At 43.0% G+C, this 22,335-nt stretch overlaps 1 protein-coding gene across 5 annotated transcripts in view; it reads right to left on the reverse strand.

The window, feature by feature from the left end:
- SH3D19 (SH3 domain containing 19) overlaps positions 1-22,335 on the reverse strand; it is a 571,044-nt gene that overhangs the window by 311,836 nt on the left and 236,873 nt on the right. The gene's annotated exons all lie outside the window — the stretch shown is intronic.

A 22,335-nucleotide genomic window follows, 5' to 3' on the forward strand; every position in this document is an offset into this window, starting at 1 on the left:
AAGGTTGACTCCCAGAGGAAGCGCACACAAGGGATTCCAACCCTTTGCTGTAAGTCTTCAAACAAGATGAGCACAGGTTACTACAGAAGTGGAGGAGGAAAGGTTAACATTACTACCAGATGTAGAAAATTAAACTAGAATAAACTGAAATATAACTACCAGTTTTTTAAACACTGGTTGGTATGCATTTGTTGTACGCACACTGCGAACAGTATCGACACCATTATAGAAGGGCAGACAGTAAAAAAAGAATAGGAGCAAACAATGTGAGGGTGGGCGAGGGAGATAATGTGGGGCAAAGGTGTGTTTTAACAGTTTGATGAAGTTGAGTTTCCATCCTCAAAGCATCCTCTGGAAGATGGCTCTGCATTTTGGCTCAGATTACAAACAGGCGCACAGTCCAGTTGTGGCAAAAAATGACCCCTGCCCCACCAAAGGTTTAAAGGAGGGCAATGTTGTGCTATCTTATCATAAAACAAAAACACATTCTACGACCCACAGCATTCGCCCCATTGCCTAAAACGAGATGGTCATTTCAAGCTAGATTCCAAAAATGTTTATTTTTGTGTGTGGTGCAATCTGAGAATGCAAAGGGAAAGGTTCAGGGTTGTAAGTACATTGGTAGGGAAGTTCCAAAGAGGTGAATCAGAACCGCCCCCTCTTTGATCCATTGAACATAAGCAAAGGAAAAGCCATTCGGACGCCACAGCGGTTATAAATGCAAAAAGAACAATTGATGGACAGAATACTGAACAATGTCAAACATTCACCCAGTACAGAGATCTAGGCCTAAATTCTTCGTTTTTTGCTCCCCATGCCATTCCAGTTTAAACCAAGCCATATGCAAATCAGTCTCAACCCTGCTCTCCATGGCTGGCTGATGAGGGGCGGTACACCGAAACCAGCTTGGCAGTTCGGGCTGGACTGTTCCCATAAGGTTCAGGCTGATATGCATATGGCTTGGTCCAAACTGGAGTGGTATAGTGAGCAAAAGAACGATGGATTAAACCCAGATCTCTTGAAAGGGGGTGAGTGGTTGAACTGTTTCAGAACTCCATCCATCACCTTGTTGTCTGCCCACAGACAACAACAACTACACATGCTCAAATAAAGTTAGCGCTCTCATGCACTTATAATCAACCATAGACTGGACCATCGTCCACCATGGAAATCACCCTGTGACTATGGACTTCCAAGGCTTCAGCTTCAAGTGTCTTAGAAACTTTAGAAATAAGACCAGGGAGAATGGGGGAATAGATAGGCAGGACAAGCAGAACCCTACAATTCGGGAAGCAGGAGAACCACTTATGCGGCATGTGAGGTGAAATTCAACAGTTCCCAGCTACTTTAGCAGAATCATCTATTAGGTGCTGCCGACAGGTGAAATAGAGCCAAGTGTCCATCATTAACAGTGTGGCTTAATATGAGACTTGCACATGGCAAACCCGTTCACTAGTATTAGATTACTATGCCTGCCAAGTTTGCAATACCTTTGATAAAGAAGAAATGCCAGGGCTCGATTTTGACAAACCAGAGCTAATTTATTCAGCTGGTGTGTGCCTTCTTTTCATTATTTAGAGAAGGTATGCATTTGTCATTATTCATGCATTTCAAAACAATTTTCCATATTTCAACAATATACAGAGGCTGAAAATATCCCTTTTGCTGGGGATACAAATGAACACAATATTTCGTACATTTCAATACATTTCAAATCAATATGTGCAGACAAAAATAAATGAAAAATAATTCATAAACAGTTACACTTTCATCATTTTTTTCATAAAACAGGCATTGAATCCTGTGCACCAGAATTCATTTAGGTACATTCATTGTTGTATTGCTATGTTGTGTGCCTACAGCCAGATGGCCGACGCGTTTCCAAACCCTTCTTTTATTCTAATGGGTTCTTCCTCAGGGCCGGGCTGTGTACCTATGGTGCAAAATTAGGGACATTTAGTATCTCCTTTTTCCTGAGTTCTTTACTTAGCTTCATGTACAGGCGAAGCCTGTGGAATTTTACCTTGTGTGACAGGTTTACGGACTGCTGCTTTCAAGCACGGGGCATCAGGTGACCTTGAATTTTCACCATTACCTAGATGTAGTTAAGGATGGGTGAATTTAGTAAATATATTGAGTTTTCACATTTCTTTGTGCAAAAGGTATCTATGTAAGGGCTGCGCTAACACTTACTTGTTTTTTTCGGTTATTCTCTGTCTCAAAGTGATGTTGTTGTAAAAATGTATGTCGCGTTCCGCGGTGACTCCGATCTGTATATTTAAAAGTTCGGAATCAGTTCCAAGAATAAAGCATTAGATCGAGTTGTTTATATTTTTAATTTTTAATTTTCGCTTACTTGTGTGTAGCGCGACTGGCGACCCAGGCTCTTCACATAGTTTGAATGAGCGGTTGCGTTTCTTTTCCGAGTTCTGTGGGGGGAATCAAGCCGATATTGAAGTTTACTTGGCATTGATTCTTTGTTGCTTATGCGCTTCTAACAAGGCTTGCGCGATGCTTCCTTACCTCTGTCTGTGGGTCTCTTGCTGCGCTAGGGGTTCTGTGCGGCCGCTTCTCACTCCGAGTGCTGCTATTCTGGTTTGGTTTGAACACCAAATGGAACACGGTTTCCTGTTTAAGTATGCTGCTAGGGATTGTGGGATTTGTAGTTTTTTTGGGAAAAGGGGTTTTGATATGGTTGTGTGTATAGTTGGAAGGGTTACGCGCAGCACATTAACTCGCTACCTTTTAATGGGTAATTCTTCAGTGGTGGTGGGGTTCACAGGGGACTCAATAATTGGTTCTTTGTAATTCCGACATTTCGTTCAGGCCATCCATCACGCAATTAAAATTTAAAATTAGATAAGCCTCTTTTTTTAGTAACATGGCATCGATGTTTCCTCCTCTCGGAGGAACCTTCATGGCTTGTAGTATTGTCCATTTGAAATCGTTTTCATTGTGTTTCTGTTCGACAAAGTGCTGCACCATGGGTGCGGACAGTACTTTGTTCTTGATCCTAGATCTATGTTGGGATATTCGTTGGTTGACTTTTTGGGTGGTTTTTCCTATGTACAACTTAGGACACGGGCACATGACTGCATATATTACATTTGATGTTTTGCAGTTCGAGAATCCTTTATGTGTCCATTTCGTTGTCTTGAATGAAAATTCTTCACCTTCAATTGTATTGGGGAAGGAAGCACATGAACCACATTTGTGGTGGCCTGTTACGGGTGGTAGTTTCCACAATGTGCGTAAGTCAGTTTTGGCTTTGCTTACTCCCAGATCGGCCCTTACAATCCGCTGGGCTATACTTCTGTTTTTCTTTAGGGCAAACAAGGGTTGCTCCATCGGGACTTCTGAATTTTTAATCAAATGCCAGTTCTTTAGGATGATGGATTTCAACTTGTTAGTGTATGGCCCGAAAGTGGTAACACATACCGGCCTATCCAGTGGTTTGGTATCTTTGTTGGTTCTCAATAGCTCTTCTCGTGGAGTGTGCCATGCCCTGGTAGTTGAGTGTTTCAATAATTTGTGGGGATAACCCCTCCGCTGTAATTGATCACTCAGTATTTGTGAATGGATCAGGAAGTCTTCTTTCCTGGAAAAATTCCGTCGGATTCTCAGCATTTGTCCGTACGGCAGGTTAGATTTTAAACTTTTAGGATGGTAACTGGCATAATGTAAAATTGTGTTCTTATCAGTGTCTTTACGATGTAACGTGGTAGTCAGTTCATTTTCATGAGGAAAAACCACAACATCTAGAAAGGTAAGCGATGTTCTGCTAAATGTCATTGTGAATTTTATATCTGGGTGTCTGGTATTGAGCCACTGATGGAACTGGGTGAGCGTTTCTTCTGGCCCATTCCATTGGCACCAGATGTCATCAATGAAACAATACCATTTGGTTATGTTTTGAAGGAATGGATTGTTACGGTAGATGAAGTGCTCCTCATACAGGGCCATGAAGAGCACCGCCATTTCTGGGGCATAAGGACACCCCATGGCGGTGCCCTTCACCTGCACGTAGAACGTGTCCATGAACCGAAAGTACTTCCTTTTGAGTGCTATTCTCGCTAAGTTAATGATAAAGTCTGTGGGGACTCTATGTGGTCTGGGTCGTGTGTCTAAAAAATACTCCATTGCTTCTAATCCCTCTTGTTGGGGGATTTGGGTATATAGGGAGGTGACATCAAAGGATACCATCACCTCTTGGTTTCCATCAAATGAAGTCCCTTCAATCTTGTTGATGAAATCCCTGGTGTCTTTAAGGTATGATCTTACTTCAGACAAGAAAGGTTTAAGGAACACATCCACGTATTTCGCAAGTGGTTCCAGTACCGAATCACACCCGGAGACAATGGGTCTTCCGGGTGGTTCAGATAAGTTTTTATGAATTTTTGGTAAAAAATAGATTACCGGAATGCGCGGGTAAAAAAAGAATAGGAGCAAATAATGTGAGGGTGGGTGAGGGAGATAATGTGGGGCAAAGGTGTGTTTTAACAGTTTGATGAAGTTGAGTTTCCATCCTAAAAGCATCCTCTGGAAGATGGCTCTGCATTTTGGCTCAGATTACAAACAGGCGCACAGTCCAGTTGTGGCAAAAAATGACTCCTGCCCCACCAAAGGTTTAAAGGAGGGCAATGTTGTGCTATCTTATCATAAAACAAAAACACATTCTACGACCCACAGCAATCGCCCCATTGCCTAAAACGAGATGGTCATTTCAAGCTAGATTCCAAAAATGTTTATTTTTGTGTGTGGTGCAATCTGAGAATGCAAAGGGAAAGGTTCAGGGTTGTAAGTACATTGGTAGGGAAGTTCCAAAGAGGTGAATCAGAACCGCCCCCTCTTTGATCCATTGAACATAAGCAAAGGAAAAGCCATTCGGATGCCACAGCGGTTATAAATGCAAAAAGAACAATTGATGGACAGAATGCTGAACAATGTCAAACATTCACCCAGTACAGAGATCTAGGCCTAAATTCTTCGTTTTTTGCTCCCCATGCCATTCCAGTTTAAACCAAGCCATATGCAAATCAGTCTCAACCCTGCTCTCCATGGCTGGCTGATGAGGGGCGGTACACCGAAACCAGCTTGGCAGTTCGGGCTGGACTGTTCCCATAAGGTTCAGGCTGATATGCATATGGCTTGGTCCAAACTGGAGTGGTATAGTGAGCAAAAGAACGATGGATTAAACCCAGATCTCTTGAAAGGGGGTGAGTGGTTGAACTGTTTCAGAACTCCATCCATCACCTTGTTGTCTGCCCACAGACAACAACAACTACACATGCTCAAATAAAGTTAGCGCTCTCATGCACTTATAATCAACCATAGACTGGACCATCGTCCACCATGGAAATCACCCTGTGACTATGGACTTCCAAGGCTTCAGCTTCAAGTGTCTTAGAAACTTTAGAAATAAGACCAGGGAGAATGGGTGAATAGATAGGCAGGACAAGCAGAACCCTACAATTCGGGAAGCAGGAGAACCACTTATGCGGCATGTGAGGTGAAATTCAACAGTTCCCAGCTACTTTAGCAGAATCATCTATTAGGTGCTGCCGACAGGTGAAATAGAGCCGAGTGTCCATTATTAACAGTGTGGCTTAATATGAGACTTGCACATGGCAAACCCGTTCACTAGTATTAGATTACTATGCCTGCCAAGTTTGCAATACCTTTGATAAAGAAGAAATGCCAGGGCTCGATTTTGACAAACCAGAGCTAATTTATTCAGCTGGTGTGTGCCTTCTTTTCATTATTTAGAGAAGGTATGCATTTGTCATTATTCATGCATTTCAAAACAATTTTCCATATTTCAACAATATACAGAGGCTGAAAATATCCCTTTTGCTGGGGATACAAATGAACACAATATTTCGTACATTTCAATACATTTCAAATCAATATGTGCAGACAAAAATAAATGAAAAATAATTCATAAACAGTTACACTTTCATCATTTTTTTCATAAAACAGGCATTGAATCCTGTGCACCAGAATTCATTTAGGTACATTCATTGTTGTATTGCTATGTTGTGTGCCTACAGCCAGATGGCCGACGCGTTTCCAAACCCTTCTTTTAATCTAATGGGTTCTTCCTCAGGGCCGGGCTGTGTACCTATGGTGCAAAATTAGGGACATTTAGTATCTCCTTTTTTCCTGAGTTCTTTACTTAGCTTCATGTACAGGCGAAGCCTGTGGAATTTTACCTTGTGTGACAGGTTTACGGACTGCTGCTTTCAAGCACGGGGCATCAGGTGACCTTGAATTTTCACCATTACCTAGATGTAGTTAAGGATGGGTGAATTTAGTAAATATATTGAGTTTTCACATTTCTTTGTGCAAAAGGTATCTATGTAAGGGCTGCGCTAACACTTACTTGTTTTTTTCGGTTATTCTCTGTCTCAAAGTGATGTTGTTGTAAAAATGTATGTCGCGTTCCGCGGTGACTCCGATCTGTATATTTAAAAGTTCGGAATCAGTTCCAAGAATAAAGCATTAGATCGAGTTCTGTTTATATTTTTAATTTTTAATTTTCGCTTACTTGTGTGTAGCGCGACTGGCGACCCAGGCTCTTCACATGGTTTGAATGAGCGGTTGCGTTTCTTTTCCGAGTTCTGTGGGGGGAATCAAGCCGATATTGAAGTTTACTTGGCATTGATTCTTTGTTGCTTATGCGCTTCTAACAAGGCTTGTGCGATGCTTCCTTACCTCTGTCTGTGGGTCTCTTGCTGCGCTAGGGGTTCTGTGCGGCCGCTTCTCACTCCGAGTGCTGCTATTCTGGTTTGGTTTGAACACCAAATGGAACACGGTTTCCTGTTTAAGTATGCTGCTAGGGATTGTGGGATTTGTAGTTTTTTTGGGAAAAGGGGTTTTGATATGGTTGTGTGTATAGTTGGAAGGGTTACGCGCAGCACATTAACTCGCTACCTTTTAATGGGTAATTCTTCAGTGGTGGTGGGGTTCACAGGGGACTCAATAATTGGTTCTTTGTAATTCCGACATTTCGTTCAGGCCATCCATCACGCAATTAAAATTTAAAATTAGATAAGCCTCTTTTTTTAGTAACATGGCATCGATGTTTCCTCCTCTCGGAGGAACCTTCATGGCTTGTAGTATTGTCCATTTGAAATCGTTTTCATTGTGTTTCTGTTCGACAAAGTGCTGCACCATGGGTGCGGACAGTACTTTGTTCTTGATCCTAGATCTATGTTGGGATATTCGTTGGTTGACTTTTTGGGTGGTTTTTCCTATGTACAACTTAGGACACGGGCACATGACTGCATATATTACATTTGATGTTTTGCAGTTCGAGAATCCTTTATGTGTCCATTTCGTTGTCTTGAATGAAAATTCTTCACCTTCAATTGTATTGGGGAAGGAAGCACATGAACCACATTTGTGGTGGCCTGTTACGGGTGGTAGTTTCCACAATGTGCGTAAGTCAGTTTTGGCTTTGCTTACTCCCAGATCGGCCCTTACAATCCGCTGGGCTATACTTCTGTTTTTCTTTAGGGCAAACAAGGGTTGCTCCATCGGGACTTCTGAATTTTTAATCAAATGCCAGTTCTTTAGGATGATGGATTTCAACTTGTTAGTGTATGGCCCGAAAGTGGTAACACATACCGGCCTATCCAGTGGTTTGGTATCTTTGTTGGTTCTCAATAGCTCTTCTCGTGTAGTGTGCCATGCCCTGGTAGTTGAGTGTTTCAATAATTTGTGGGGATAACCCCTCCGCTGTAATTGATCACTCAGTATTTGTGAATGGATCAGGAAGTCTTCTTTCCTGGAACAATTCCGTCGGATTCTCAGCATTTGTCCGTACGGCAGGTTAGATTTTAAACTTTTAGGATGGTAACTGGCATAATGTAAAATTGTGTTCTTATCAGTGTCTTTACGATGTAACGTGGTAGTCAGTTCATTTTCATGAGGAAAAACCACAACATCTAGAAAGGTAAGCGATGTTCTGCTAAATGTCATTGTGAATTTTATATCTGGGTGTCTGGTATTGAGCCACTGATGGAACTGGGTGAGCGTTTCTTCTGACCCATTCCATTGGCACCAGATGTCATCAATGAAACGATACCATTTGGTTATGTTTTGAAGGAATGGATTGTTACGGTACATGAAGCGCTCCTCATACAGGGCCATGAAGAGCACCGCCATTTCTGGGGCATAAGGACACCCCATGGCGGTGCCCTTCACCTGCACGTAGAACGTGTCCATGAACCGAAAGTAGTTCCTTTTGAGTGCTATTCTCGCTAAGTTAATGATAAAGTCTGTGGGGACTCTATGTGGTCTGGGTCGTGTGTCTAAAAAATACTCCATTGCTTCTAATCCCTCTTGTTGGGGGATTTGGGTATATAGGGAGGTGACATCAAAGGATACCATCACCTCTTGGTTTCCATCAAATGAAGTCCCTTCAATCTTGTTGATGAAATCCCTGGTGTCCTTAAGGTATGATCTTACTTCAGACAAGAAAGGTTTAAGGAACACATCCACGTATTTCGCAAGTGGTTCCAGTACCGAATCACACCCGGAGACAATGGGTCTTCCGGGTGGTTCAGATAAGTTTTTATGAATTTTTGGTAAAAAATAGATTACCGGAATGCGCGGGTAAAAAAAGAATAGGAGCAAATAATGTGAGGGTGGGTGAGGGAGATAATGTGGGGCAAAGGTGTGTTTTAACAGTTTGATGAAGTTGAGTTTCCATCCTAAAAGCATCCTCTGGAAGATGGCTCTGCATTTTGGCTCAGATTACAAACAGGCGCACAGTCCAGTTGTGGCAAAAAATGACTCCTGCCCCACCAAAGGTTTAAAGGAGGGCAATGTTGTGCTATCTTATCATAAAACAAAAACACATTCTACGACCCACAGCATTCGCCCCATTGCCTAAAACGAGATGGTCATTTCAAGCTAGATTCCAAAAATGTTTATTTTTGTGTGTGGTGCAATCTGAGAATGCAAAGGGAAAGGTTCAGGGTTGTAAGTACATTGGTAGGGAAGTTCCAAAGAGGTGAATCAGAACCGCCCCCTCTTTGATCCATTGAACATAAGCAAAGGAAAAGCCATTCGGACGCCACAGCGGTTATAAATGCAAAAAGAACAATTGATGGACAGAATGCTGAACAATGTCAAACATTCACCCAGTACAGAGATCTAGGCCTAAATTCTTCGTTTTTTGCTCCCCATGCCATTCCAGTTTAAACCAAGCCATATGCAAATCAGTCTCAACCCTGCTCTCCATGGCTGGCTGATGAGGGGCGGTACACCGAAACCAGCTTGGCAGTTCGGGCTGGACTGTTCCCATAAGGTTCAGGCTGATATGCATATGGCTTGGTCCAAACTGTAGTGGTATAGTGAGCAAAAGAACGATGGATTAAACCCAGATCTCTTGAAAGGGGGTGAGTGGTTGAACTGTTTCAGAACTCCATCCATCACCTTGTTGTCTGCCCACAGACAACAACAACTACACATGCTCAAATAAAGTTAGCGCTCTCATGCACTTATAATCAACCATAGACTGGACCATCGTCCACCATGGAAATCACCCTGTGACTATGGACTTCCAAGGCTTCAGCTTCAAGTGTCTTAGAAACTTTAGAAATAAGACCAGGGAGAATGGGGGAATAGATAGGCAGGACAAGCAGAACCCTACAATTCGGGAAGCAGGAGAACCACTTATGCGGCATGTGAGGTGAAATTCAACAGTTCCCAGCTACTTTAGCAGAATCATCTATTAGGTGCTGCCGACAGGTGAAATAGAGCCGAGTGTCCATCATCAACAGTGTGGCTTAATATGAGACTTGCACATGGCAAACCCGTTCACTAGTATTAGATTACTATGCTTGACAAGTTTGCAATACCTGCATAAACAACTAAGCCTCAACTTACCGGAAATAAAATAATGAAACCCTTTTCCTACTAACCTTTGAAGTCACAGTTCAAATGTGTGTGCATTAATCCTGTGTGAGTGAGGACAATGCAGGAACTGATCTAGTACTTACCAATCTAAGTATGGTTCCTTGTGGTTATGGGTTGGTCAGGGGGGGGAGGGGGCAGCAGGGATCAGGGTCCCCAGTCCCTGTGTGTGACTGGGGTTGGATGAAGACTGCTATCCTTTTCTAGGAAATCTATACAATTTCCATCTTGCTTTTCTGAAAACTCGATGCACCTGCTCCTTCTAACAGGAAGCACAGTGACGCTGGTCAGATGTATAGCCGTGCTCCTATAAATCATTAATTCACTCACTCTCTCGGATTGTCATCTTTAGGGGGCACCTTCTCCGATATATACTGAGAACGGTGCAATCTTCCTCAAGAATTCTAATTGTCACATACATTCCCTAGTGGGGTTTTCTTTCGCTTGGGCCTCTATAATGTCTGAAGAGTACATTTTGAATCAGGAGGAGAGCCATACCCTAGTGGAACTGGACATAAACTTGATATATTACTTGCAACTTACACTTAAAGTTGAATTTGAGAGGGTTTCCCATTGGCTTCACCTGTATATCATCCGATTGCGTACTTCATAGAGTCGACTCGCTGTGGTGTCTGATGGTAAACCCCTCAGCGGTCTGTCAAGCATTAGGGTATGTACATATTACAACATGTGGCAGGGTGGAGGGGCTGTGGGAGGACAAAAATAGACTAGCTTCCCATGTGCACTGTGAAATATGGACGGAATTAAGAGAGCTCTTAGATACTATGGGAGGTTGGATTTCTCATGTCAATACCAATAGGCTGATTTTCAATAGATATGATTTGATATGGCAATTTATTGAGCGCAAACAACTATTTCCTAGGAAGTGCCCTTGTGCCTATAAAATGACTCACCCTTACATGCACAACAATGGAAAATGGAAATTAAAATATATGACTCTTCTTTATATACATAGAGTTTCATAACAGTATTCAGCTGTTTAACACACCCAATTTTGGCAGATGACGGCACTGGAGCAACAGAAGGTTTAGTGATTTGCATGGGTCATACAGTTTCAGCACAGCTGGAAAACATTTTGCAATTTAGGTTCCTTTTTTTGCAGGATCACCATATTGGTAAGTTTGAATTGTTATACTCCAGGGATGGGTAATCCTGGGGTGAAAATTTACAGCACCATTCTAAGTTTTTCAGCGAAAACGTGGAATAACCGAGGGACTGTGTTTCCCCATCAATTCGCACCAATTTTCCTCCATTTCAGGCTTATTTCAACAAATACATTTCACCAATTTTTTGTCCTGGCGAAATGTGCACCAGGAAATCACTCGTGTGTGATGTATATGCAAATAAAATACCCTGATTCGGCCAGTAACTCCTTTTACCACCTGAATCAGGATTTGCGAGACAGTCCGGTAGTCAGTAGGTGATATGCCTAATGTGTTTTGAAAATTCCAAAACCTGTAATAAAAGGTCATTTTTTGCACTAAGCACTGTCTGGACTCTTAAAAGATTGGGGAATGGTGGATGCAAGATGTGATAACATTACTTCTTAGGCAGGATCAGGCACACATAAATGGTGACCTCTTCATCAGCTTCAGTAGTAAGACAAGGAAACCATGCAAGTTTCCAAAAGTAGTCTTTATTTTTCTTTAAATAAAGGGCTTGTGACTGTCGTAGGCAGTATTTCATTTGTAAGAAGAAATAAGTGCAGGAGCCCAAAGTTCTTCTTAAAAGCATGCTGCTGGCAGCGCCGATTGACTTTCTTCCTCCACCACCTTACACTTCATTGTTTTCTCCATTTATCATTCTTTTTCTATCATTCAATTCTTCCTTCTTTTAGCCTTTCTCTCTTGTTCTCGTTTAAAGTCCGATGATGAAAGACTTGGTTGGCACCATCTGGGAGGCCTTTAAGGCTTAGCTAAGTGGCGTATGCATCGCCAAACATGGGGTCTGTAAAGCTCTGTAGTCACGCCTTGTCCTTGACAAACTTGAAGATGAGAAAAAGTGCCTTGAGGCAGAGGGACGTGAATTGCAATCCACTCCGGCTATGGCAAAACTATGTGCCAAACTGGATGAATTTATGGGGGTGGCCCACCAACAAGCCAAACAACTGCATAGGCTGGCAAATGCAAGAGCATATGGAGAAGCAGAAAGGGTGAGCAGACCTTGGCTAAACTCCTGCGCTGGGAACATCCACTCCAAGCGATCCTTTACATTGAGAAGAATACTGGTGAGATCCTGTATGAAGTGGAAGAAATACTGGAGGCCTTTGTCTAATATTACTCCGACTTACACACACCCCGTGCTATTCCAGACCCAATATATTACTCTACATATTTTGATCGCATTGCCCTTGCATGGTTGGAGGACCCTAGATGGCAGTTCCTCATATGGCAATTACGCTAGAAGAGGTTGCTGCAGTGATGTCAGGACTCTCCACATGCAAAGCGCTGGGAAATAATGGTTTCCCCACAGAACTTTACAAAGCTCACCCTGTGCTAGCCTCCAGATTATTTCAGGTCCATAACTAGGAGCTGTCAAGACGCTCCCTCCCTCCTTCAGAGAAGGTATGCTCATAACCTTATTTAACCAAGCAAACCTCCGTCATAGTGTGAATCGTACCACCCACTGTGCCTACTAAATGTTGATGTAAGAATATCCGCTAAAGTGCTCACTAACCTGCTATTGCAAATCCTCCGGGACCTGGTCCTACCAGACCATTTAGTCCGGGGAGGTCAACTTTATTAATCATTGCGTTCTATTTGCAGTGATGCACCAACTAAACTAGACCTAAATGTGGCAGCGGACTCTTTGGATGTCACCAAGGCCTCTGATTCCCTAGAATGGGCATACCCACTTGCTGTTCTATCCGAGATGGGATTCCCCCTCAGCTTCATAAATTGGGTTCAACTATTATATCATGAATCAACAGCCCAGATCAGACTAAACTGCCTCCTATTGTCACCCTTACCAATTGGCAGATGCACCCACAAGGGGTGGCCACTCTCTCCTATCTTTATGCGTTGCCATCTGAACCACTGGCATGTGCAATCAGACATGCACGTGGCTAGAGGTCAGTACTTTACCCAACACAATCTGATTATCTCCCTCTACGCGGACCACATGACTCTATATCTCTGCAGGCCAACTCAAATCCTGAGCCCGGGTATCACGGAATTCACCTTCTTCAAATCATCACAAGGATCACGATCAATTGGAACAAATTCACTGTACTTCCTCCTACTCACAGCACTTGTGTGTGTGCTTTGTACGTCCCTCTTCCGTGGTTCACAATGACTATTAAATACCTCAGTGTCTGAATAAGCCAGTATGGTTGCCTCCGAAAATTATGGAGTGGCTTTGGCAAAACTTGAAGACCAAGTCAGCAAATGAAAATGTCTTCCTCTATCCTGGATGGGCAGACTAGCCTTTAAGGAAATGGTCATATTACAAAGATTATTTTACAATGTACCCATAATATTGACTCGAACGGTCCTTCAGAATCATCAAATCACTCATGATTTCCCTAGCTTGGGCAGGAAAGCAACCTCAGGAAAACTGGGAAGTGCTAACCTTACCGTATGAAAAGGGGTTATTGAATGGCCCAGATTTCAAATTATATTAAAATTGTGCCCTAGCACACTTTGCTCATTAATGGCTACACCCACCCCAACGTATCGCACATGTGAGGGTAGAGAATTCTACCCGGCATCCACACACACTGATGTAGCTTTTGGGCCAATCACTACGAGTTAGCCTTACTGAAATCAACAGGGTGGCTAGTGCACAACGGGCTTGGGACAGAGTCCGCCAGCACCTGGCACATTCTATACCGTGCTCTCCGGGCAACCCTTGACTCACTATCCACTCCTACAACTTACCAAAGAAACGCTGGCTCTCTGTAGACTACAGTCCTGGGGAATACACAAGGCTGGTGCTTCTTCCCAGGTGGTCAATTCTTTGACTGCTCGGGGAGGGAAGGTGAGGAAGACTGTCCGGCAATGGACACCCTCGCATACCTTAGGCTACGTGCGCAATACAGGGAACATAACCCCCTCCCTCTCATGGGAACTCCCATCTTGCAAAGCACTATGACTACTCATTATCAATACATCCAGCAAACAACTGGTTACCTCACTGTACTGTACAATCATATCCAATAAAATACAAGCGGAAGCCCAACAACTCAAGGCTAGAATGAGATGGTAAGCAGACTTAGGGATAGGGCTCATGGATAAAGAATGGGCATATTGAGGTGAACAAACCGGTAGGCTATCCAAATGGTAGATAGTGCTTCATTCACTTCAAAAACTTCCCCAATTGTACCACTCTCCACTGGGTATGGCCAAGTGTGGGGGTAACGTTGACTCCTCCTGCTGTAGATGCAGAGCCCCTTCTGCGGACTTTATTCACATAGCTTGGCACTTTTCATACATTGGGGGTACTGGTCCAGAATGTCTACCCTTCTTTTGGACATGATTGGCACACAGGTACTACAGTCCCTAAAACTGTGCCTCTCAGGATGTATTGTCAATATAGAGAGCAAACAGCAATGCTCTTGGCGAAGCATCATGTGGCCTGCATCTGAGGAAGAGACAAAGCTCCCATGGTCCGAAAATGGCTGGATGAAATGGTGTTCTCCAATGACCTACAGCAACTATATTATTCTAAGGTTCCGGCAGCCAGGAGGCCAAATTAAAATGTTAAAACCCGCTGCAGACCTCCTTATTGAACACAACCGCACAGGTTGACTGAATTAAGATGGGCTTAGCCATGAGATGTGACACAGACTCTGCGGTTGTCTGCCTGTTCTGCAATTTACTTGTGTGTATGTGCCCAACTCGGTATTAATGTACTAATACCATGAAGGTGGAAATGGTATTCTAGCCGCTTAATGAATATGTGCGTGCCAGACTCGATGGCTCTGGCCAACAACCCATTCTAGACCGTGCAATCATTTTTGACCTCTAGATTGTTTTCTTTTTCTTTGTAATGACTTTTTTTGTTTGGATATTTCGCTGTACAACTTCAATAAACAAATAAATAAGTAAAAAGATCTGATGATGAAAAATCCCAATCCATCAGCCAGGTATAGCATGGATCCAGGGATAAAATGTGCACGAGATCCACGTCTAGGGATACCAGTCCCAAAAGAATACAAAAAGTGATGAATGGAATGCTTGAGTTAATCTCAGCCACTGAAAACTACTTGGGCCACATCCCAGTCAATTGGTCATTTGCACACCATGCCACCTCAGTTTGGAACCAACCATATGCAACTCAGTCTTGACTCTGATGCAATGGGAAAAGTCCTAACGCGGTGAAACCGGTCTTGAGTTGCTTATGTTCCGGTTCAGGGAGGATCTGGCCTGGCAGTTCAGGCTGGACTGTTCCCCAGCCCAAACTGGCACACAGCAAGCACAAACATTAAACCCGTACAATAGATGTAAGTTGGTGCCAGGACAGATCGCAGAGGGAGTGGGCATCAGGTGGGCAGGAAGGATCACGCAGCTGTGTTCTATTTCTATGATTTGATTTTGGCATGGGTGCCAAGAGACACCTGACCAGAAGTTTAGCAGTTTTGTGCTTTCGTAGCCCTTGGGAAAAATATGTTACTCATGGTAACTAGGTTGTTTTAAATTTGAAAAGCTTCTGCAAAAAAGCTGTGCCAGAAGGGGGTAAAGTAGGGCGTGGCCTGGAGCCGATGAAGTGAGCAACAACTTTGAGAGGCTCCAGGTGGGACCCTACCATCTGGAAATATCCTGGCCATCATGACCACATCTTTCGGAGAGCCAGCAACTTTGGAAACCTGCACATAGAAAACAGCAAATGTGATGCCCCACCACCAACTTTAAACTGGCTGTGCAAAAACAGACATATAAACAAATGTTCTACTGGGAGAAAATATTGGAACAAAATTTCTTTTCAACAAAACATGGATAGTCTATTGACCTGGAATCTAGGTCCGTTTCTGGGTTCCAAGAAAAAGATTTCTCACAGCCACTTTGCAGATATTCTCATTGTGTATTTCAAATCATACATATACAAGACTGATCATCTTGTAGTGTATAAACACATTCGAAAAGGTGCTCCAAGTGATGGCGCAAAGGACAAGTGATCAGTGAGCCATGACAACAAAAGTGACATAGAAAAATCTAGGTTTACAAAAAATACATTAATCGCCTGAATACCTTGGATAGTCTAGTCGAGCAATTGAAGTCACTGGAGTTTAAATATCCAACAATTAATGTAAGGGAAGGGTGTGAATCAAGTCAACGTTATATAACCAAAGCATTGTGTGGTAGCACACTATAGTTTACAAACACCATATATTCCATTGAAATGGCCACTAATTTTGCGCAGTGATGGAGTTATCCTGATAACACTATACAGCGCACAAATGATAACGAGTGGAAATCGGAAATCAATTATTATTTATTATTTGGGTATCGCCAAGTACAAGTAGATTTGTTTTAAGACTATTAAAACAAAATCCAATACACTTTAGAATTGCAAAAGAAAGTGCTTCATTTGGGCTTTCCTAAATGCTCATATATTTTGAAATATTTGTACAGTTCAAGTGTTGTTACGGGTTAGAAAAAAAAATAACATCCAAGAGCCATTATATTCACACTTAGCAAGATAGCCACACAGGTCAAATTACAAAAAAACCCTCACTTTGCAGCCAGAAAAAACAAATAAACCACAATCTCCATGTTTAAAGAATAAGCAACAATTTTGACCTCTAGGACCAGATAGAATGTAAAGGTATCTTCATCGCTGAATGACCTTCTCTATTCCAGCATGGTTATTGTGGGGGTGCTGCCACCCCGCCCCCCTACTTTCAGTCCCTATGTATGGGAGTGTAGTGGGAGGAGTTTACTGATTGAATCTTGAACCTCAGGGTAGTGGCATACTCGAGGCCTGGATTGGGAGGGAGACACTTACCAAGGGTAATTAAACATTCTGAGGAGTTTCTCAACAAATTGTTTCAAAACACCCAACCTTCCCATGACTTTTAATCTGCCAAGTGAAAATCATTGTTTTAGTGGGGAGATGGGAAAAATAGCAAACAAGCATAGGCAAAACCAATACGTCTCGTCTACGCCAGCTTTTTTGACTTTGTCAATATTTTTTAAGTCATGTTGTACAGCAACATGGCTGCTGTCTAACATGTCTGAAAGTAAAAAATAAAAGCAGGCAATGCTGGCTGTGTCAGAGCACTATTTTCCTTCACTTTCAGGCACGATGCACAGCAGACATGCTGTGCAACATGGCAAACGAAACATGGAAAAACCCAATAAATCTCACAAAGTCGAGACCTATTGGCTTTGCCAGTGCTTGTTGCAATGGTTTTAATGAGGTAGAGCTTCACTGGGTTGTGCCTGCACAACAAACTCTGATCTGTTGACGACTATGGACGCTGCTGAGTATCGCCTCCCTGCTTACAGCCTCCGTCATCTGTCTTTGGCTCAACCGCTTGTCCTCGGTTGTCAAGTTGATGCTGTTTTTAGGCATGTTGCATCTCCCCGCCATATGGTGGACAGGAGTCTAGGCAGGAAAAGTGTTTGAGGGCTAGGTTGCTACTGGACCAGTAAAATAGTTGAGGGACCCTCTATGCTTTCCTCTTTGATCCGAGAGGGACCAAGTGTCATGCTGGACGTCTCTAGTTGGTTGCAGATGTTTAAACCAGGTAAAGAAGTTACTCGCACGTCCTGTTCTGCCCTGACCACTGGATGTCTTGTTCAATATGTTTGAATGTAATTTTCAAACTGAAAACATTTTTGTATCAACATTGCTGGGAAGGTGTTTCCACTTATCTATACCAATATGACATGTTGAAACTGAAAGAATTATACTAATGTAGAAGAATAATTGTTGGTGAGAAGCAGGGGCGGCTCCTCCATTAGGGCAGAGGAACGTCGTCCCACAGCTTTCTACCATTTTATGTTTTTGCTTCTCGCACTGCGATCAGACAGAAGGGTTTGCTTGACTCTGCTCGAGAGCAGGGGCGGAGTGGGTTGCCCAATGCTGCGGGCACTGGCTGTTTGGTCTGCCCTCTGGGGCCGACCAAACCAGTCATGCGCCCTCTCCCTTTTCTCCATGTAGGCAAATGGCACCCCCATAGATGCCTGGCTGGTCGGCGTCTCCCCAATCACAACGCTGCCATTGCAGGTTTACCCCCTGCGCGAACCCCCGTTTGCGAGTCATGCAGGCCGCGACTGATGAGAAGTTGAGGCTTGTGGGTGTGTTATCGTAATATAATTTGTTGCAATTAAACTTTTATTAATAAAGACCTTTCAGTCTGTGAATTTGCTGGTGCTAACTAAGATGCCCTCGCTCTGGCAGAAGCAGCAGGCTGGGGGAGTGGGAGTAAAAATAGTACCTCAATCAAGTCGGGAGCAGCGGACAGGCACTGATTAACCGGAATCAATGTGTGCTTGGTCCCTGCTCTTGAGCAATGATCAGAAGTGGCGTTTGGCCTGCACTGGCCAAGTAAAGTAGCTGCAAGGAAGAGGGACGCTGCAGCCAATAAATATTAAGCAATGGGAGGGCTCAAACCCTTTTTTGTATACAATAAATAGTGTCTCGCTTTCTAGATGCATGCGCTAGTGCATGCACCCGCAGGCTCGAACTTAAAAACTGTCTCGGCAATTTTTTGGAACAGCACATTTCACTTTTACGGGCTTACAACATTCCTTCTCTGCTTGAAGTTAATTACACCCAGTAGTTTGTCAAAACTACCTGGCGGGTTCAAACAATAAAGAAATCGGACATAAAAGATGGGAACAACATAGATGTCTAAATATTCTGTCTTTTAGTTTATTCCCAGATTCTTTTAAATCATTTACAAACATTTCTCAAATAAACTGCTTTTTATTTATCAACAAACACTAAGCTTCACTATAACAATTAAGATTCCTTGCATTTACAACTTGCCATTTTCCCCATAATTTACTTTATATTTCATTTGAAGGAATAAATAGTGGCTTTGAATGCTCTGGCCTTGTGGCAGAAGTTAAAGGACTGTTTCCTTGAGGCCCACAGTGGCTTGTAAACTCTCTGTGGATAAGCACGCTGGAGTCCAGATGGTGCCTAGACTTGGCAGAAACACAACATTTGACGGCAAAAGAGGGCCACCAAGCAGTGGTCACAGCGCTTAATAAAAATAGCGCTTCGGGAACAACTGACAATGTTTTTCCCCCTAAAACACATGGTTTGGAAGGGGAGTCAGAAGGCAGTCTGTGTCACATGTTTGTTAAAACATTACTCTAGTAACAACCCATGCAAAGCCACCCTTTCCTATTTAGTACGGGTTTGCCTCCACGCTCCAAGATCTATCCCGGGACCCCAACCCCCAGATGCCACCCCAATGGTCGACAGGTGCCAGATAAATCAATGCTTGTCCACACCCTCTTTTTCTGCTCGACCAGGTATGTTAACAACCCGACCCACCATGGTTTCTGCTTGGTATTGTGAGAATTCTGACACATCTGACAATGATGGGATACGGAGACAGAACAGCATTTCAAAGGCATGGAGCTCACCTTTAGGGCATGGTGCTGCTAGAAGTCGATAACACTAACACATCACCGGTGCAGGCAACCAACTGCAGTTAGCCCTTGCCCTAGTAGTATAGGAAGGTCTTCAGGGCCTTCTGAAAGCTCATATATGAATTCATAGTTTTTATTCACAGAGGAAAATTGTTCCACAATTGGGGTCATATATAATATAAAGCTCTACCTCCCATCCTTGCTTTGCTGATTTAAGGCACAACAAATAATTATTGAGTTAGAACGGAGTTCTCTATGTGAGCTCTGCTATTGGAATCTATTTGCTAATGGCAGAGCTTAATTTGACCTAGTGGTTGCAGGTGGGGCTATTGGAATCTATTTGCTAATGGCAGAGCTTAATTTGAGCGAGTGGTTCCAGGTGGGGTCCAATGGCACTCATTTTTGGGGACCTACATTTATTTTTCCTCATCAGACTTTGACCCAGAGCAAGAGAGAAAAATGCACAAGGGGAAAAAAGGAAGAAGAGAAAGATGGAAAAAAATTAACAAAGAGCGAGGATGGCAAATAAGCTGCCTTAGTGAGATGAACGGGCAGAGAGAGTGGTGGTGGATTAAAGAGTAAAGCAGTGGAATTAAAACTATGCAGCCTTGGTATTCGGCACTTATTCGTTTACAAATTAAGCAATGGCTAACAGGGATTTTTCAATTCTTTGAAAAACCTTAAACATCAAAGACAGGGCGTTAATAGAAATCCTCTTTCTAACAGTGAACCAATGCAACTCATCTCTTGCGTGCAAGATGAATGCGTTTCTGTAATCCACATATAGTTCTAAAAGCCAGGTTTTAAATTCTCTGCTTCAATTATATTTCAGGAAGGCCTAATACAGTAAATTACAGTAATCAATTTTGGATAATTTGCTAGCGGGTATCATAAACTTATACAAATGCTCTAGTAAAAACACAATTTTTCCTGATGATCTTGAGTAGACAGAAACAAGACGTTAGTGATTTGAAATGGAGGTGAATGGGCAGGTGGTCATCTAAACAGAGGCCAAGTCACTTAACCTTCATCACAGGTGAGGGAGCAGCACCAAAGGCAGTAGGTAACAATAAATCCTGCCATCTAGTTGTATCATAAGTAAGGCTCCAAGTTTTCCGTTTAAACGGATTTTTACATATAAATACAGACGGAAAAATATTTTTCTTCAGTCTGTATTTATAAATAAAAACTGAAAAATACGACCAAATCGTATTCTTGGTTCCCGAGAATTGTTTGGCAATCCGTGCTCCAGCCCATGGTTGTCTCGCCCCTCTTCCTGATGGCAGTGAATGCCTTGCCACTTGAACACCTGCTGGGCCAATAATCTTTGTTAGGCGCAGGAAAATGACTGAACCAAAAAGGTCAGAAAGGGCGTTTCCTTTACAAAGCTCAAGCTTTCACAAATCTCTGCACCATTCTGCTTCAACTTCATTTTTTAAACTGTACAGGCGATTGATTCACATTATCATTTACTAAAATAATGATAAAAAAGAATCTTTAAAAACAAGTAAAATAACTCTAAAACAAAAAAGAAAAATGTTTTGTGTCAACTGGAACTGAGCAAGGGTTCAGAGGGGGTCTGACACACCCAGCCTCCGTAACCTGAAGTATTTCACTTTGGCCGAGATCTCAGAAACTATGATTGTTCTACTCTACAAATGTGTTTTACATTAGCGAAGGACTTAGTTTAAAAAAAAGTTAATTAAAAGCGGCCAGCTCACGTGGGTGTTGTTGGATATTTTAGGCCTCAGAAATGTGAGGGAAATAGTGCCTGGCAGGACTAATGCAAGGGCCTTTAACCTATTTCTGAAACGAGAGCTTCCTGCTTCAGAGGAGGTTGTTTGCTCTCTCAGCTGTGGATAGTCAACTCGCACAACAGAGCATGCCGCAGGGAGGAGCATGCTCTCTAATTTATCACAAAAGTAGACCACTCTTTCATGCCGTCTTTGGGTTTCAGCCTCCTAAAAGTGGCTGAGTGAAATCTACAAGATTTCACTCAGTCATTTTTGAGCCCATGCTGCGTCAAAACCCTGCGCCTACTTGAAATAGGCATTGTAAATGCAGCGCATCCATGGTGGCAGAGCCGTGACCCACAATAATTGGCCCAGAGGCACTCCACACAAAGCTTCACGAGATGCTGAGCGATAAGCAGGTAGCATAACTGTATAAGAATGGTTATTCAAGTAAGAAGTAAACTTTTTCCGTACTATGCCCTTGATGCCTAAATTTATAAGGTGGTCAATCATGATATTCTGGTCGACCTTATAAAACGCTGTAGAAAATCTAACCGGAACAGTACAGCGGTATGACCCTTGTTTACAATTAGGGATAGCTCATCTAACACATGTGCCATAGTCACTTCTGTCCCTCTTCTAGGCCTAAAGCCAAACTGATTTACCTTTCAGGTAATGGCACACAACTCTTCTTCGCGACTTTACTATTTCCTTGCGCCACACATGTGGAGAAGTGTGGCTCACTGGTTAGAGGAGGCAGACCTGGAAGCAGAGGTCAGCTCGGGACCAGGGTTCAATTCCCAGCTCGGCGGGGTCTTGACTCCTAAAATGTCCACGGACTCGACAATTCTCGCTCCGGTGCCTACTCGATTCATGGGTTCACACTCTGCGACTCTGGGCAATAGCTTGCTTAATCTCCACAACGGCCCCTTGGGGTGGGATGCCTGGCTTTCACCTTGTGGATACCCTGCTGGTGTTATCTCACAGGGGAATACCAGGACGGGTTCCCTAAGCAAGGGCTTAGATACCGGGTCGGTGATTTGCGCTATATAAATACATGTACATTTACATTTACATTTACATATAGAAATTGTGTGCATCTCTGA

The sequence above is a fragment of the Lissotriton vulgaris genome, chromosome 3_1, assembly GCF_964263255.1.
Source record: "Lissotriton vulgaris chromosome 3_1, aLisVul1.2, whole genome shotgun sequence".
NCBI classification, from domain to species: domain Eukaryota; kingdom Metazoa; phylum Chordata; class Amphibia; order Caudata; family Salamandridae; genus Lissotriton; species Lissotriton vulgaris.